Below are 20,161 nucleotides of genomic sequence, written 5' to 3'. Positions count from 1 at the left end.
ATGTTATTGGGCTTTTGTGGTCCATTTACATGCCTACTGGGCCTAAATTACCCTCTTACATGTTATTGGGCCTTGTGGTCCATTTACATGCTAATTGGGCTTGGAATAGAATTCACATGCAACTGGATCATAACTATACCTTTGCGTAATCATTAAACTTCGTATACTTATATATATGTACTATTTGAATACGAAAACATACAACACACACGTAAACATTAAACATAGTACAAAGGGTTGAGAATCTAGTGAGACTTGTCGGTTGGCACCCTGAGTGTACAATCGTAGTCTGTAGTTATAATCAGAGTCTCCTGGAGGGAAAGCGAGATTTTGTGTATAGATCTATACGGGGGTGACTCCCCCACACCTGAGTTGTTTGCTACAGTTAGACTCGGTCGGTCTTGGGTGACAAAATCTTGATCAAATCTGGCATTTAGAACAAATGTCAAGACATGCAAAATAGTCATTATCATGCATGGTTATAACGACTCACATAGAGATCCGTTACTTTATCATCATTTTTGGGAAAGCAAATTCATACATGGTGGCCATACAAAGTGATTTATATGATAATACAAAACTATCATACTATTTAAATCGGAAAACATCGGGTTTTCCGGGGAACGACATTATTCACTTCTACATACAACAACTACAATACAAGGAACAATTATGAAAGTCTTTCACTTTTACATGTTTTGAAATCACATACATATACACTTATGGGATCATCACATCTTTTTCGTAAACAGTTTTTGTTACAGAACATATCGGATTTTCTGGGTTTTACAAACAATACAAACTATTTTTATATCAAACATGCTTATGAACTCACCAACATTATATATGTTGACCGTTTTTCAAAATAACTTGTATTCTCAGGTAACCGTTAGAATGAAGAATTAACAAGTGTGTTTCCGAAATTTCTTTTGTGAAATGTCAATCATCAAACCCTTTATGTTATGGATTATGTAATGTAAACAATGTACTTGATGTGAACAATGTCAGTTGTAATGTATTAATGCATGGTGATGTTTATGTTATGTTTCATGTATATTCATTGTGATGATATTTCAACTTAAGTCACACAAGCCCTCGGACGATTCCACCGAATGGTTCGGGGGTGTGACAGAGCATCTGAACTTATTTGGGTTACTCATCTATTACATGAACTACATGCATTGCCATCATCCATATCCACTCTTTTTTGTGACAACAATAGTGCATTATTTCTTAGCCAAAATCCAATCTCTCACAAACGGACTAAACATATTGATATTGATTATCACTTCATTCGATAATTGGTTTCTTCTGGTAAACAACAAACCAAGTACATTTCCACTCACCTATCACTAGCTGTGTAACGTCCCAAAATTCAGGACAAAAAATTCCGTTTTAATTAAGTTATTACATAAAACCATCAGTATAAAACATTCATAATGATATCTCATGTTAAAACCAGTGTGTCAATAATCAGGCATGTCATCATAAAATAATATCAGAGTATAATCCCAAAAACCTCATGTACAGAAAACATAGTGTGACGCGCTGCGATTGAGCCGGCTCCTTTCCTTTGAAAATGAAGTACCTTAAACAAAAACTAAAAACCGTAAGCATGAAGCTTAGTGAGTTCCCCAAAGCTTACCCCACACACAATCCACATAACACATATCATGGCAGTTGTAAAGCTACATATACCACATAAGCCATGCATACATAAACCTGTAAGAATGTCATGGGCTACCCCACATGGTCTTACATCCAATGCCATGGGATACCCCACATGGTCTTTACCTAGGACTGCCATAGGCTACCCCACATGGTCTTACATCCAATGCCATGGGCTACCCTACATGGTCTTTACCTAGGTTTCCCATGGGCTACCCCACATGGTCTTACATCCAATGCCACGAGCTCCCCCCGGGGTCTTCCATGTGAAACACACAATCACATATCATATCAAATCACCAAAAAAACTAACACATATACCATAATCATATAATGGGCTGGACTTGGTGCCTTAGACCCATAGGTATGGTGAGAAGACTCACCTGGCACTGCTGAAGTCCCGCAGATAAAACTCCAGTGCTGGTTGACAGGTTCCCAAACTGTCAACATCAAAACATTACCCAATTAATAATTGGGTTCCACTTCATAACCATAAATACATACTTTTTATAATTACTACATTACCCCAAGCTTGGCTTTATTCCAGCCCAAGGTCCAATCCATAGACCCAAAAGTAAAACTAAGAATCAAAGCCCAACATATGGCCCAATTTTCCAAATTAGGCCCAAGCCTTTACATGGTCTTATTCAAAGGCCCAACCATTTATTCTTGTCCAGCATTTGACACTCTAATGGCCCAATATCATATAATCCTAAAGGCCCAAACTATGGCCCATCTATGGCCTAATTTTTCAAATTAGGCCCAGACCTTCACATGGGCCTTACCCTAAAGCCCAACAACATATTCTAGTCCATATGATCATTCTTGGATGACCCATTAATAATCCAATTACCAAAGCCCAATGGAAAGGCCCGACACAAGGCCCAAGTAAAATTAGGATTTCACATAAAATGATGATTAGGGTTAAGTGTTTCTCGATTAACCCATTAAGGACTTAATCCATTAAGTCCATCACTCTTCTAAATAGATAATATGGTGTGATTGGGCTTAACACACAATTCCATCCCAATGGCCTAAATGTGGGTTCCGATAGGTCCAAGCCCATAAATCCAATATTAGGGTTTTCAAAACCCTAATTAGGAATCCCATTTTAGCCCAATAGACCCAATAGCTAGGTATTTTGATCAATTAAGGTTTACTGGACCAATTAGGGTTTCACTAAGCCCATTAGTCACATTCTTGGGCTTTTAGGTCCATTAAACTTCATTGGGCCCATTAGGGTTTATTAGGCCCATTAGGCCTCATTCGGCCCATTAGGGTTTATTAGCCCCTTTGTCCAAATATCCAAACGAGTCACAATCCAACAAGGCACACCGTCACCCGACACGGTGGCCGGTGGCGGCAGGAGGTGGCAGCCACCACCTCACGGTGGTGGTTTGATTTTTCCTTTCATTATTCCAATTTGTAATTTACACTTTACAATGCTAAATCTCAAAATAAACACACACACACACTAAACAAAAAAACACACACACAGCCACCCTATGGTGGCTGGTGGTGGTAGATGGTGGTAGCCACCACCTCACGGTGGTGGTGGTGGTGGCTTTCTAGCGATTTCCAAATGAACACAACAACTACAATTATACACCCACAATTTCCAATTTGCTCAAAAGGATCCGGCCACCCACCTGGTGGCTCACAGCGGTGGTAGGAGCTGTTTCACGGCGCCAGCGACGTCGGAAGTAGAAGGAACGGCGGCAGCAAGATAATGGCTACCATGATAGGCTTCCATGGTGGTTCCCACACAACAAGGAGCATACGCATAGCTCCGAAATGCAACAAGGACGAACAATTCGACATGAAACCCACAGAAACACGCACCAACGCAACCATAGTTGGAATCATGTCGCGGCAGCGACGACTTCTTCTTCACGAGGTGATGCATCAGAAGAAGACGACAAAGGAGTGAGGTGGTCATGAACGACAGTTGCAGTGACAACGGAATAGACGTTTGTTGGTGGTCGTCATCGTCATCGGCGATGGAACAGTAACAACGTTGCGGCGGAACGACCGTCAACTAACGACCATAGTTGAAGGGAGCTTCAATCGGTCGGAACTGAAGGAAGTCGGGTGTTGCTTGATGGATACTGGCTGATCGGAAGGTGGAGCGGTTGCGCCGGCGAGGGAGGCATAAGGTGGAGATGGCGGCTGAACATGTTAGCATTTAGGGTTAAGGTTTGACGGTTGATGGGGTTATATACCCCCGTCCCTTTCCAAATTTTCCCATAACGACAGAATCAGTCCCTCCTTTCATCTCTTCTTTAAATTCAGCCCCAATTTTACCATTTAAACTCTGCCCTCTAAAACCTTTACAAATTAAGTCCAAATTTGACAAAACAACCCCTGCTCAACACATCCTTTTTATATTTGGTCCTAAATTACTCTTTATCCCTCAGCATTCCAAATTCTTAAGTCCACTAATTTACCGAATAGTCCCTTCCTTCACAATTCTTTATAAAATCAACCTGAAACTTACACTTTTAACCCATGAATAAACCAATAATAAATTTTGGCTCCCAAAACCAACGCCCTACTAAATATTATGGATTTTAAGGCCAGGATTCATTTATTAATCTTTATCTATTTATTTACATAATAAACGGGGTGTTACAACTCTCCCCCACTTTAATTAGATTTCGTCCTCGAAATCATTCCTTTCCACCCTTATGCCCTATACCACTCGAGTAATATGGTCACCATCCTGGGTACACCCTAGGCTTCCCAACGTAGCTATTTCCAATCTTCACAAGGTCCTAAAATCCGCAGGTGAACGAATTTCCTCGCAACAAGTTCACACCTACTCCGTCTGAAATATGTTGTCTTGAGATGGTCTGATTCTCTGACAGACCACTCATACTGAATCATTATTGTTGAATCTAGTATGTTTATCCCTAAACTGACTACTTAACTTCTGATAACTCAACGTTCCCACTCTAAAACAGGTTCACATACCTAATTATCTCTGCAGATCACTTGTACCTGGCCAAGGCTCAGATACTCCTGCTGTGAGTGACTTGTCACTCCCCAAATCATCTAGCTATTTCGTCCGTACTTGCAACCTAAAGCACAAATGCTAACACTACCCAAACGCTGAAACTGATTGAACACTGAACTGCCTGAAGCAGTATGCTGCTACATAGTTGCTTCGGAAAATCTATCGAGACTTACTTGGTCTCAATTCGTTCGCCAACCATCTGAATTATCAGGTTCCGGCCTGACTGTGGAGCCAAAGGACCCACACGCAGTCGCTCCACGCGACTTCTGAACCAAAATCCTTGCCTGCCAATAGTTGTCGTTAGTTACCTTACCACTATGGCCCTAACAACCTCCTGATTCAACCGATCAGGCTCATCCATCGAATCCTGACGTCTCTAAACCCACGACGAAAAGCGATTGCTACCTAACCAATGGTAGACTTATATAATAAGCAACATTAAGCAATCGATTGCTTCCTCGATCTCATAATTGTAGTGGTGTTCCTACAGTGTTATCACTTGCTCAACCAGATCTAATCCTTCCCGGTAATTTCGAAATCCAATCCGTGGATTTCCATATCCTCACTGTTGCACCCGAACTGGTGGGTACTACTTTCCCTTTAGTGGTGTAATAACGCTCTCATGCTATCTACCAACCTAGTTAATACTACAGCTACACCCATAGTCTTACAACACTCTAGAACCATCTGCCAACTTTGTGAATGCTACGGCTCCCCCGTAGTCTTACAACACTTTCCACACTACCTTACTACTAGTAAATACTACGGCTCCCCCATAGTCTTACAACACTTTCCACACTACCTGACTACTAGTGAATGCTACGGCTACCCCATAGTCTAACAACGCTTTCCACATTACCTGACTACTAGTGAATGTTACGGCTCCCCCGTAGTCTTACAACACTTTCCACACTACCTGACTACTAGTGAATGCTACGGCTCCCCCGTAGTCTTACAACACTTTCCACACTACCTGACTACTAGTGAATGTTACGGCATCCCATAGTCTTACAACACTTTCACAACCGCAGCCCAATACCTTACCCCTGATCTATCAATTCATACACATGCAGAATCAATCACATACTTGACCGATCTCCCAAAATGAACTCAATTTATGACTAGAGCGCCAACCTGTTTCCCCAATTTCTGTTATCAAGCCCCCAAGAAGACGTGATTCACATGACGGGGAGTCTTACTAGACTCCAAACTCACACAAACCTCAAACCAAATAGCCACTTCGGCCGCCATTTTCCCTCGATGAGGATGAGAAACCCATCCTGGTTTCCTACCTGTCCCTGTCCTGAATACCTGCGTGATTCTCCCCCACTTAGATTCGACTAAGTCTTCACAATACAGAAGATTTGAAGGATTCGCGATCCTTCTTACTCTTTAATAACCAACTTCTGACAGCCTGTTTCTTGTCCGTGCGCGTGTTCTATTACTAGCCCAAATCATCTAAGGACCATGCCACTCCTAAAGATCAGATAAACACTTCCCGAATCCTAGCGAAACTAATAATCTCAGACGCCTTGAAATGATGCCCCGCTTATATCTTGAAGTCCAAATAACCGATGTCCAGGCCAAACCTCAACAGTAAACCAGTTCCCTTAGTGCCTCCAAAAGTTGACTCGAGCACAATATCTGAGTCACTAATCTTGTCCGTAAACCTTTCGCATCATATCTCTGAACCGATCCTGGCCCTAGACCCAAATAACATTGAACGCTCCAAACCAGCAAAGAGGTAAACCACTTTTCACTAAGCATCCCGTAACTCACGGTATGCAAATAGCATAAGACAATGTTTGAAGGTATAACCCCAAACACAAGCGGGAAAACAAACCCCAATATACACTTCCTAAAACCCTTGAAGCGAAAACCCTCGTGCAGTTTCCCACAAGAACTGCACAGAATCCTGCCCTGATGACCTCTCAAAAGCTTACCCGAACTCTTGGGTCTCTTTCTGGGACCCTCAATATAGGCACCCGATATGTTTCCCCCTTCCCAACGTGCTCCAACCAATTCCCTACTCTCGAGCTCTAGAAATCTTATCATTCAGGGACTCGCACCTTAACCGACTTGCCAGTCCAATTGTCAACGGCTGAACTGCCATAGTTGGAGCGACCTCTGCTCTACACCAGGCTACTAACTATCCTTAAGACATAGTCTCCAACCCAAAAGTGCAATAAATCGCATAATCGATCCCTGTCGTCCGATACAAGAGATCCAAGACAAACTCAAAACCCTGGCAGTCCTTCCACTAACTGGCACACTACCAAAGTCGGGACCAACCCTGGTCCTCCCTTATGCGTGCTCATCCTCATCTGCATAGCAGCTATCCCCACTATCAGAACATAGCCAAGAATTTCCCTTTCCCATCAACTTCTTAGATTCTCCAAGACTCTCACTGATTCGAGTATGGATCATGTGCTTTTAGTAGTACGGGCCCATACTACCTTCCACACCTATCCATACTTTCCTAAACAATCCTCCTGAATCCTCTAAGTCATCTATCCCACTGATACACCAATATCTACTAAACAGCAACACAATATCCACCGAAGCACCTCCTAGGCTTTCCTAGGTTCTCAACCTCGCCCTGCCATCAGCTGCTGAAGAACTCCCCATGATGTTGGTCATCTACCTCCTGGATATCGTCACATCCACAAAGCACAAAGCAAGCAGCATTCGTGCAGTTGCACTCCGACCCAAAGAATTGCCATAAAACATCCAGTCCACATATCGCAGCTCGCACTATCCACATCCATCAATCCTCACTGTCAGTTGCCTTATGCATGCAAATTATACACATAACAAGATCCAATAGACTGTCGAATAATAAACTCTACCCTAGGACGACAACCAAACAAGGAACATGAAATAAGGCCAAATTTATTATTATAAGGCTATAAGATCCTAACCGTGTACAATTTTAAAAGCATACACATAGCAGTTACAAATACCAATTATCATTCTCATTCCAGCATGGCATCCAATATTCCAAGGCTACAAGCATCACATATCAGGCCAACCTATTGCTAACTACTCAGGACTACCATGCAAGTCTACCAGCTCATACATCATATACAGGCATCTCCCCTAGCCCTAACTAGCATGCGAGTCACAAATTCATAAACCAAGTCATAACAGACAACATATGTGGGTATTCTGGGGAAACTTACTTGAGCTCAGCTGATTGCACGCATCACACATATTGTTCTTTTCAAATTTCTTTTCCCTTTTAGCATCTTTTTCAAATTCCTTTTTGTAAAAATGATTTTCTTTTGGAAAATTTCATACCAAGTCCTCATTCTGAGTCCAGACGCACCCGAGAGTGTGCCCGAATCCCTCAAACCAAGGCTCTGATACCAACTTGTAACGTCCCATAATTTCGTACCAAAAATTTCGTTTTAATTAAGTTATTACATAAAACCATCAGTATAAAACATTCATAATAATATCTCATGTCAAAACCAGTGTGTCAATAATCAGGCATGTCATCATAAAGTAATATCAGAGTATAATCCCAAAAACCTCCTGTACGGAAACATAGTATGATGCGCTGCGATCGAGCCGACTCCTTTCCTTTGAAAATGAAATACCTGAAACCAAAACTGAAAACAGTAAGCACGAAGCTTAGTGAGTTCCCCAGAGCATACCCCACACACAATCCACATAACACATATCATGGTAGCTATAAAGCTACATATACCATAATATCCATGCATACATAAACCTTTAAGAAAGCCATGGGCTACCCCACATGGTCTTTACTTAGGACTGCCATGGGCTACCCCACATGGTCTTACATCCAATGTCATGGGCTACCCCACATGGTCTTTACCTAGGACTGTCATAGGCTACCCCACATGGTCTTACATCCAATGACATGGGCTACCCCACATGGTCTTTACCTAGGACTGCCATGGGCTACCCCACATGGTCTTACATCCAATGCAACGGGCTCCCCCCGGGTCTTCCATGTGAAACATACAATCACATATCATATCAAATCACCAAAAAACTAAAACATATACCATAATCACATAATGGGCCGGCCTTGGTGTCTTAGACCCATAGGTATGGTGAGAAGATTCACCTGGCACTGCTGAAGTCCTGCAGATAAAACTACAATGTTGTGTTACAGGTTCCCGAACTGTCAACATCAAAACATCACCCAATTAATAATTGGGTTCCACTACATAACCATAAATACATACTTTGTATAATTACTACATTACCCCAATCTTGGCTTTATTCCAACCCAAGGTCCAATCCATAGGCCCAAAAGTCAAACTAGGAATCAAAGCCCAACATATGGCCCAATTTTCCAAATTGGGCCCAAGCCTTTACATGGTCTTATTCAAAGGCCCAACCATTTATTTTGGTCCAACATTTGACACTCTAATGGCCCAATATCATATAATTCTTAAGGCCCAAACTATGGCCCATCTATAGCCCAATTTACCAAATTAGGCCCAGACCTTCACATGGGCCTTACCCTAAAGCCCAACAACATATTCTAGTCTATATGATCATTCTTGGATGACCCATTAATAATCCAATTACCAAAGCCCAATAGAAAGGCCCAAGTAAAATTAGGGTTTCACATGAAATGATGATTAGGGTTAAGTGTTTCTTGCTTAACCCATTAAGGACTTAATCCATTAAGTCCATCACTCTTTTCAATAGATAATATGGTGTGATTGGGCTTAACACACAAGTCCATTCCAATGGCCAAAATGTGGGTCCCGATAGGTCCAAGCCCATAAATCCAATATTTTGGTTTTCTAAACCCTAATTAGGGTTTCCAATCCCATCTTAGCCTAATAGGCCCAATAGCTAGGTCATTTTATCAATTAGGGTTCACTAGAACCATTAGGGTTTCAGTAAGCCCATTAGTCACATGCTTGGGCTTTTAGGTCCATTAACCTTCATTAGGCCCATTAAGGTTTATTAGACCCATTAGGCCTCATTGGGCCCATTAGGGTTTATTAGTCCCTTTGTCCAAACATCCAAACGAGTCACGATCCAACAAGGCACACCGCCACCCGCACGGCGGCTGGTGGCGGCAGGAGGCGGCAGCCACCACCTCACGGTGGTGGTTTGATTTTTCCTTTCATTATTCCAATTTGTAATTTACACTTTACAATGCTAAATCTCAAAATAAACACACACACTAAACAAAATAAACACACACACACAACCACCCTATGGTGGCCGGTGGTGGTAGATGGTGGCAGCCACCACCTCACGGTGGTGGTGGCTTTCTAGCGATTTCCGGACGAACACACCAACTACAAATATACACCCACAATTTCCAATTTGCTCAAAAGGATCCAGCTACCCACCTGGTGGCTCACGGGGGCGGTAGGAGTTGTTTCATGGCGGCACCGACGTCAGAAGTAGAAGGAACGGTGGCAACAAGATAATGGCCACCATGGTGGGCTGCCATGGTGGTTCACACGTCTTCCGGCCAACAATGAGCATACACATAGCTCCGAAATCCAACTGGGACGAACACTACGACATGAAACCCACAGAAACACGCACCAACGTAGCCACAATCGGAATCATGTGACGACAGCGACGAATTCGTCTTCACGAGGTGATGCATCAGAAGAAGACGGAAAAGGAGAGAGGTGGCCGTGAACGACAGCCGCAGCGACAGAAAAATAGACACTTGTTGGGGTACGCCATCGTCATCGGCGGTGGAACAATAACAACGTTGCGGCGACACAACCCTCGGATAACGACCATAGTTGAAGGGAGCTTCGATCGATCGGAACTAAAAGAAGTCGGGTGTTGCTTGATGGACGCTGGCTGATCGGAAGGTGGAGCGGTTGCGACGCCGGCGAAGGAGGCATAAGGTGGAGGTGGCGGCTGAACATGTTAGCATTTAGGGTTAGGGTTTGACGGTTGTTGGGTTATATACCCCCGTCCCATGCCAAATTTTTCTATAACGACAAAATCAGTCCCTCCTTTAATATTTTCTTTAAAATTCAGTCCCAATTTTACCATTTAAACCCTGCCCACTAAAACCTTTACAAATTAAGTCCAAATTTGACAAAACAACCCATCCTCAACAAATCCATTTTATATTTGGTCCTAAATTACTCTTTAGCCCTCGGCATTCCAAATTCTTTTCAATTTAAGTCCAATAATTTACCGAATAGTCCCTTCCTTCACAATTATTTATAAAATCAACCTGAAACTTACACTTTTAACCCATGAATCAGCCAATAATAAATTTTGGCTCCCAAAACCAACGCCCTACTAAATATTATGGAATTTAAGGACAGGATTCATTTTTTAATCTTTATCTGCTGATTTACATAATAAACGGGGTGTTACAAGCTGACATCTTTACCAAAAGTCTTCCTAGACCTCTTTCTGAGCAATTTCGTAACAAGCTTTGTGTTGGTCCACCACCGATCAGCTTGTCGGGGGATATTAACGTGTAATATATATATATATATATATATATATATATATATATATATATGGGAAAAGGGAATATACATTACAGCCCCACCTAATCTTACGTACTAAACCTCTTGAAAATACATTGTTTTACTATATAAAGATTACGGTTAATGGATTCACGATTAATACTTGAAGATGTAAATTCAAGATCGACACAATAGGGTTTAGGGTTTAGGTTTAGGGTTTAGGATTTAGGGTTTAGGGTTTAGGATTTAGATAAGGGAGCAAGAATATTAATTATCTTTGCCCTTCACTACAAGAAAACTCCTTTTTAATGACCAATTATTAGTGACCACCTAAAATCTAGTCACTAATATCATCATTTAGTGACCATTTATTAAGTTGTCACTGAATGTTGGTAATGCTACAAGTTTAGTGACCAATTCTATCATGGTCGTTACTCACCGGCCATTAACCGTAGAAAAAAATCATATTTTAATAGCATAATTAGTTTGGTGACCACAAATAATGGTCACTTCATTGGAGGCCTAATGACTAAAAAAATGATCACTTCATTAGAGGATTAATGATCAAAAATTATGGTCACTAAATACTCGTCTCTTTTTAAACCCACCTAAACATCGTGTGGAGGGACTGTGATGAAACAATATTGTCACACCCCAAAACCAGAAGGCGGAAACGTTCTGGGGTGGATGACGTCATGTCAAGTATCACAACATATGCAGTATAGTAATCAAAGTACAACAACCATTGCATTAATAGTAATAGTTTTACATAAGTTACATTTTATAGAGACATCAAAGTAATACATAAATTAGTATAGATGCAGCTCGGTTCTAGGTTGGCTTCACAAAAGCTCATGGGTGTACCTGTCTATTGCTGACCTGAGAATACAAGTTATTTTGAAAGCGAGTATCAGCATTTTTATAAATGCTGGTGAGTTCATAAGTATTTAGTGTCATTTGTGTAAGTAAGCATTTTATTTAAACTAACTTTATGAAAAGTAGCAGTTTAGAATCTACGGTGTATTAGTGTCCTTTCCAGAAAATCCTATATTTTCTAAATAAAAGCAGTCTTCTACCAAGACTCGACATAGTTATATTTTAAAGAGTAATTTTCCCTTAAACACTATCATTACCAAAATACGGTATTTGACTTTAAAGAAAGTAGGAGAATATTACTACTAAAAATACTAGGGGAAAATAACATATAGCTCAGCAGAAATACTGCTGACTAAGGCAAAAGAAATCATAGACTTCAGGAGAGTATCGAATGAATGATACGCCTGGCTCAGTCTAACAAAAGGAAACACATACCCCAAATGCTATCAAATGTACGATACGGCTAGCAAGGTCTAAAACAAAGAGACACGGACCCCAGACAGTATCAAATGAACGATACAACTAGCAACGTCTAAAACGAAGAAATACATACCCCAGACGTATCAAATGTACGATACAGCTAGCAAGGTCTAAAACAAATAGACACAGACCCTAGACAGTATCAAACGAACGATATAACTAGCAAGGTCTAAAACAAAGAAATACAGACCCCAGACAGTATCAAATGAACGATACAGCTAGTAAGGTCTAAAACAAAGAGAAATCCTAAGTGGGTTGTTTTAAGAATACAGTGTTAAATTCCCGTTACCTTAAGGCCATGAATTATAAGGTAAACATCGAGATACCCGTAGCCACACTGATAGACAATAGAGTACTTGACACCCTACAAGCGTCAGAAAGAATGTGACATTTGTCACCCCTTGGCTTGGTAGGCCGTGGACTGTAGCTAGCAGTCAGGGTGCGGGAGTGTCAGTCCCGTATAGATCTATACACACAATGTCCTCTCTCCCTCCAGGAGACTCTGGTTACCAACTTGACGACGGGGAGATCCGTGTCCTGAAGATGCATCTCGTATTCTGAATTCTATTAGAGGCGCTGGAGAAATGATATAGAATCGCAAATGAACAGACTCCTTTGGAATTATTGTACTAGAAAGAGTGAATATAACCTCCTAACTATTCCTATAATAGTTACTAGTGTCTCTGATCTATGAATGATGAATGGAAGGATGCCCTTGCTACCCCAGGGAAATGAACTGTTCGATGGAAACCTTTATGTCCATATCTGTATACATGATATATAACTGATGTTTAAACGACCTTCGGACGGATATCCGATACCCACCAGACCACATCCAAACAAGGAAAAGGAAATAGGGTGAACTAGCCTTCCTAAGTCCTTTAAACACTATTTATATAACTATACAAATACAAGCATGCATTAACGAAGTAAAAGCATAGATAATAACTTTGGTGAAAACTTTGGAAAACCTTTACACATAAGAAGTTTATGACTTGATGTCAATTTGTAAAATAAGTTTGAAAATCTTTGGAATCCTTTGAAAAACCTTTCATAACAACTTTGAAAATGATTTGTATAAAACAGATTAAGTGAAGAAAAACCTTTGGAAAAACCTTTAACAAGAGTTGAAAGCTAGATTGGAAAATCTTAAGCTGGATAAAAACAGTATAACATACGAAAATCCATTTTGTTATACAGTTATCAATCACATGTGATTTATATAATAACTGTATAGGTTAACTTGTATTCCCCCCTATAAAAGCAGTTAAAATCATTTAAAAGGTTAATTAAGGGGTATGAACTCACCTGTTGTAAGTGGATCGGATGGAGGTGCCGGTTGGGTGCTCGGTGTCAATTAAAGACTTGAACACACTTAGGGACCTATTAACATATGATGACATATGTTTACATACAACTAGTAATTATAATACTAATTAAACACGTAAACACATCCTAAAGAGCGGAAAACACTTTGGTCAAGTGCTAGGAGGCTATAGGGTTGCAAATAAGGGAGTGTATGGCCTAGTTAGGGAGTTTACTCTTCAAGAGTAAACTCTTTATAGAGTTTACAACCCTAAGACCATATCCCCATGAGTTTACGGCCATAAACTCTTGGGTGGTGTGCTCTTGGATGCTAAAAGGTCTTATATCACTTGTGGAATTATGCTAGGCTCAAATCTAGGGCTTATGAAGGGTTTAAAGCCTCAAATGGACCATTTTTGGGAGTTTACGGTAGTAAACATGGATTTTACGGCCGTAAACTCCTATTAGCCCCTTCCTTTTGTGTTTTGAGGTCTTAAATGGTAGGGAATAAAGTTCTATGCATTTTCCAAGTCAAATGAAGAAGTTAGGGCATCATTTGGCTACTTTTTGGGAGTTTACGGCCCATGGACCAATCCTAGGGGGGTTTACGGCCATAAACTCCTATGTCCTTGGTTTCTTTGATGTTTAATGCCTTTACTTCAATGGGTGTTGCTTCTAGACATTTTCCCAAGCCATAGGAGGTGTTTGAGGGCAATAATAACACCTCAAAAGGTGTTCATGGCCCTTGAAGAGGGGTTCACGGTCCAAGAGTGTTCTTGGGCTGTAAACTCATGTTTACTCTCCAAAATGAAAGGTTTTGGTGTTCTAAGCTCGAAGATGTAAGTCCACAAGTTATATCTAAGCCCTAGGAGTGATGTGGAAGGGTTTTGGGGCTTCAAAATCCCACTTATGGGTATTTACGGCCCAAGAGTGTTCTTGGGTCGTAAACACATGAATTGGCCCCTATTTGATGTCTTAAACACGAATTTGCATGTTAACTAAGCTACACAACAAGTTAGGATAGATTACTTACTAGTTTTGGGGCTCGAAACGGGCGTTTTGGATCGAAGCAAGTTGTAGAGAGAGTGTGTAGAGAGAGAGTGGAAAGTCTCAAATGGACTCCACTCACCCTTATATAGGGGTTTGAGTTGGTGGCTCAGTGGAAATCTACTCGATACTGACGTTAAACGGGGCTTTTGGTCGCACCCGATTAAATGGTCGTATTTTGACTTGGTTGAAACTAAAACTTTTCAAGGGATTATTAAGGGTATTTCTAATTTGTTTCAACCCTTACTAAGTCATTATAAAAGTCCCAAATTAATTAACCTATTCCCAAAAGGTTAGCAGACAGCTTAATAAAGCGAGACTTATTAACGGAAGAAGAGATTAAAATGACGGAATAAATTTCGGGTTGTCACAAATATGGTTATTGAAATACAAAATGATAAAAGGTTCGGTCACTAACTATATATAATTTTTATTCATAGCGCCTAACTCTAAAAAATGACCAACTTATATTTACTTTCATAGCGGCAACACATGTCATCAAACCACAAGGGTAAAAATGTAACTTACCCTAAAATACGAGTGCCAATACAAGACAGGCAAACCATTTCACGTATAAACGGATGCAAATGAATCTCTCCCATCGCTTCACCGTCGTTCTCATCCACCATCTACAAGCCCTAAACCTTCCCCAATCTTCAATTCATCGTCGCCAAATCCAATTTCTACTACCTAGGGTTTTGTGTCAGACGAGATTTTCAAGGATCCGAAGAATGGCAAGCTTGGCAACCAACATTGTCTATACCTAAGTCATCACGTTATCAACAAAGTCCGAGAAGAATTCATCAAAAATCATGGTCCTGGCGAAAGCCTTACTTCTTACTTACGACAATGTTTGTCCTTACGCCCCCTCCCCCTCCTTCCACCGATTGGTGCCGCCACCTCCTTCCCCACATCCTCTGGTATCTTATTTTCTCTATTTCAATCCGTTTTCCCATTGTGATTTCATCGATTGGATGAGATTTTGAAAGAAGGTTACATGGACAGTTGAATGTATGTTCTTATGATCAACATCTAAGGACACGGTTCATCTTCTCCCTATTCAATAGATTGTGCACAACAGCTATTCGATGAAATGCTTACATGAACTGGGAGTGCATTATGAGTATATCTATCTCCAATTGTTCATAATTTGTGAGCTCTCTCTCTCTCTCTCTCTCTCTCTCTCTCTCTCTCTTCAATTTATTTTACTCAGTCCAGGTGTAACAAACTCATCCTAATTGTTCATTAGTCAAGTTTCTTATCATGTTATAGATATAATTCATTGGGTAAAGAGATTGCATATTACTGTATCTGTGAAGAAAACTTCAATTTAAAATCTTGGGAAGATGGGCTTCTGATTCACATTTGTAGTTCTATGTGAACAAAATCTTTGCATGTTCAAACATCAAATGAACTATAAAAATCAACAAAATGTTGAATAGGCATGGTATCCATTGGAATTGGATCGTATTTTTGATAAACTGAGTGTGCATGATTAGGGCGACATTGGTCCTGCATTAAACGGATGATTTGTATGTGCTTGACATGATTACTGATACATACAAATGACACATATAACCTTTTGGTGCTTCTTTCTTTAATCATTACTATTTTCTTCAGTTGTTTACTTGGTTTCTTGTTTATGGTGTACATTCTTGTTGTTCAGGCACATGGTCATGGCCCATGATATGGCAGCTGATAACTAGTTACTGTTAGTGGAAATTACGATCTGCCATTGAAAGTAAAAAGTTATCTGCCATGGATCGATATGGTAATCTTTGCTATTTTATTATTATTATCCTCAACTTTATTTAGAAACTAAACTTTGTAAAAATAATATATATTTATTATTATTATTATTATTATTATTATTATTATTATTATCTTTTGTTTTTACTAGGAATTCTAGATGACTCGTTTGCATTGTCTATGGCTGGCCAGTTGCCTTTATCTTCTTTGCTTACATTGATGGGTGCTTACAGAGAGGAACCTGATTATACAATGTTGTCAAACTTAATCAGTGTAATGACTAATGACTACTCTACCCTTGTCAATACTTGTTTTAGTCTGTATTATTTTCAGTATGAAGATGAGGAGGACATTCATGTCTTTTTGATGCTTGTATTTCTTTTGGCTATCACAGGTTAGCTCTAAAGTTGCAAGAATTGTGGCTGATGCTGATAACACATTGCTGGACAACATTAAGATTTTCTTCATCAACCTTTTCCAATACTCTGCAGAGTTAGTTTTTTTAACTCTTACTATTAATGAGTTATATGCATACTATTGGGTTTAATTTATTTTCTTCAGTTGTTTACTTGGTTTCTTGTTTGTGGTGTATAGTATCGTTGTTCAGGCACATGGTCATGGCCCATGATATAAAAACTATTAATCGTTTGCACAGTGATGTTGACGTGGTCTCTAGTTTATGTTGATGGTACCATTTCTTTATAATACTCGATCACTTCTTCAGTAATATCTGTGAACTAAATTTGGTCTTCAACTTCTGTAAGGTACTTAAGTTTTTCTTTTTTGATATAATGAATATTTATGTTTTGTTTGCTATTATTTTCTATATCTAAGACCTAATTGTGATTTGTTAAAAGGTGTACTTGATTTTAGACGAGTATTAGGTAATCATTTTCTAGCCCAGATGATGTATCACATTAAAATATTTTATTTTATATAAAAATATTCAGTATAACACATACCTAAAACTCGTTTATCCAAACAATAAGTCATATTTCCATAAAATCATCTTTTGTCAGGGTTGTTCAATTCTTTTCTGAGCCAACACATGAGGGTTCTCCCTCTTACCCCACACCAACACATGCTTAAATTGTTGACATGATGTTTCATTTGCAGGGTGCTTCTATAAAAAGCTTGGAATCTGGTCCTTATGGAAATGTTACTGGTGTTTAGATTGAAAATGGATCTACCATTGAAGCAAATTTGGTGAATTTCACTGTTTGTTCTAATGACTTCTTGATTAACCCTTAAGTGCATGAAAGGTAAAAAATGGGTGTGTTTCATTTCCCCTTGAGTGTATTAAAGGTTCTGGAGGGGTAGTTCCCAACACATTAGTTATATATTGGGAAATGTAATTTGAAGCATATAAATTATACTCCTGTGATAAGTAATTGGTATGATACATTGATACGCATTTTTTTTTGTTTTTCACATTCAGGTTAAGTAATGGGGGCTTCGTGGTGAGATCAAAGAGGATGGAAAGCAAAAGGATGCAATTGTATGCCTACAGGTAACACATATATGGTTTTTTGTTAAATAAAGATGTTCAAGCATTGTGGAGGGTGTTATGTCTGAGTTTCAAATAAGGGTTAAAAGTTCCCAAATTGATGATGACCAAAATGCTAGTGATGAAGGAGAAAAGATTTCACTGAATTTGCATCTTATGAACCAAAAATCGAGGTAACACCAACCCCCACTCCCATCCTCATCCACACCATTTCATGTGCAAAACACAAGAATGCCCTTTTCATTAAACGAAAAAACGTAAATGATGTCTTTGTTTTGTAGGCAACTAGGTAGTTAGAGATGCAAAAGTCAATTAAAATGGCCTTAGAGGAAGCTAGTCACAAGGCCTCCAAACAAAGGGGATCGATAACGATCTATATCACATTCTTTTGTAACTATTATTTGTGTGCAGTTTACAAAATGAGTAAGCTGGTTAGAATTGGAAAAGTTACTGCTTTTAGAAATCTATTTTGGTGGTTGTTGTTCTTAACTTTATTCTAAGATTCATATGATGTTCTAGCCATTTCAGTATTGTATATTGTAGGTTCGCTTAAAGTTACTTAAATTGGTTAAATACAAGAAATTTCAACAAAAAATAGCGACGTTTTTTTCGTAACGAATTGGATAAATTAGTGACGACTTTTTATGGTCCCTAGTTGGATAAGCTAGTGATGACTTTCTATAGTCACAAATCAGATGAGAGTGACAACTTTTTATGGTCACTAATTAAATAAACCAGTGATGACTTTCTATGGTCACTAATCAATTAGGAGAGTGACGACTTTTTATGGTCACTAATTAGATAACACACCAAAGGGCTTCTAGCCCAGCGGTATCAGATGGTGCCCTTCCTCTTTGAGGTCGAGGGTTCAAGTCCCGTCGTGGACATAGGTGGAATTAGGTGTTAGTTTATGAGTAGATTCGTATCTTTGTATTTGCCGGTTAAAAAAAAAACTAATTAGATAACACAGTGACGAATTTCATTTATTAGGGACAACATTTAACGACGAAACCCGTAGTCACAGATTTAGTGACCATTATATTTTGGTCACTATTTAGTGACCACTTTTATATTTTGGTCACTAATTAGTTTTTGTGACGGACCTATAGTGAACACAAGTAACGACCAAAAGTCCGGTGACTAATGATATAGTGACGACACCTTCAATTGTTAGTGACCATTTTGTTTTCATTACTAATTGGCATTTTTTTTTGTAGTGCTTTGTGATAGTGGAAAAAAGTAATGTTCACTTGGGTGAAGTAGTAAACGATAATGGAGGAAAGAAAACGGAGATGGTAAAAAGATAATGAAAGAAAGAAATGTTATCGATGATGACATATTTACCAAGTGAAACCAAACCGGGTATATTTACCAAGTTAAAACGACATAATTTAGAGGTTTAGTACCTAACCTTAGGTGGGGTTGTAATGCATATATATATATATATATATATATATATATATATATATATAATATATATATATATATATATATATATATATATATATATATATATATATATATATATATATATATATATATATATATAGTTAGGTTCAAATGTTTTTACTATCTATTGTGTGCTTGTAAGATTGATTTTGGACCAATCATTTTAGTTATTTTAAGAAAATAATTAATGCATATTAAATGCTGAAGTTCTAATTAATGTTCATTATATTTTTAACATCTAATATGCATTAATTACTTTCTTAAAATAACTAAAATGGTTGATCCAGAATCAATCCTACATGCACACAATAGATAGTTAGAACAATATAACCTAACAGTATATATATATATATATATATATATATATATATATATATATATATATATATATATATATATAGGTTCAAGTTTATTTGAGAATATTCTAATTTTATGAGACCGTGAGACCAAATCTAAAAATAATTTTAAAATGCAAAATAAATGGAAAAATTTAAAAATTCTTTTTTTGAATATTATTTTCGGAACTTGAATTAACTAAAAAAATAGAAATAAAAAAAAATAAAATAAATTCCGTTTTTTTTAAAATACGTGAAATATTCTAATAGAATATTA

At 38.8% G+C, this 20,161-nt stretch overlaps 1 non-coding gene across 2 annotated transcripts; it reads left to right on the top strand.

Annotated features, from left to right (window-relative positions):
- Positions 1-15,399: 15,399 nt before the first annotated feature.
- LOC111919560 (uncharacterized) lies at positions 15,400-18,622 on the top strand. Of its 2 annotated transcripts, none has more exons than XR_006190534.2 (9): positions 15,400-15,764; positions 15,850-15,996; positions 16,511-16,615; positions 16,786-16,866; positions 16,988-17,085; positions 17,188-17,357; positions 17,710-17,855; positions 18,032-18,273; positions 18,382-18,622. It is a non-coding gene; the product is annotated as an uncharacterized LOC111919560 (transcript). The 2 variants fall into 2 exon arrangements; XR_006190533.2 differs by having other exon boundaries at positions 15,401-15,764; positions 16,745-16,866.
- Positions 18,623-20,161: the final 1,539 nt, after the last annotated feature.

Source organism: Lactuca sativa, chromosome 4 (genome assembly GCF_002870075.4).
Source record: "Lactuca sativa cultivar Salinas chromosome 4, Lsat_Salinas_v11, whole genome shotgun sequence".
Taxonomy (NCBI): Eukaryota; Viridiplantae; Streptophyta; class Magnoliopsida; order Asterales; family Asteraceae; genus Lactuca; species Lactuca sativa.
This window is presented reverse-complemented; position numbering and strand designations above follow the sequence as displayed.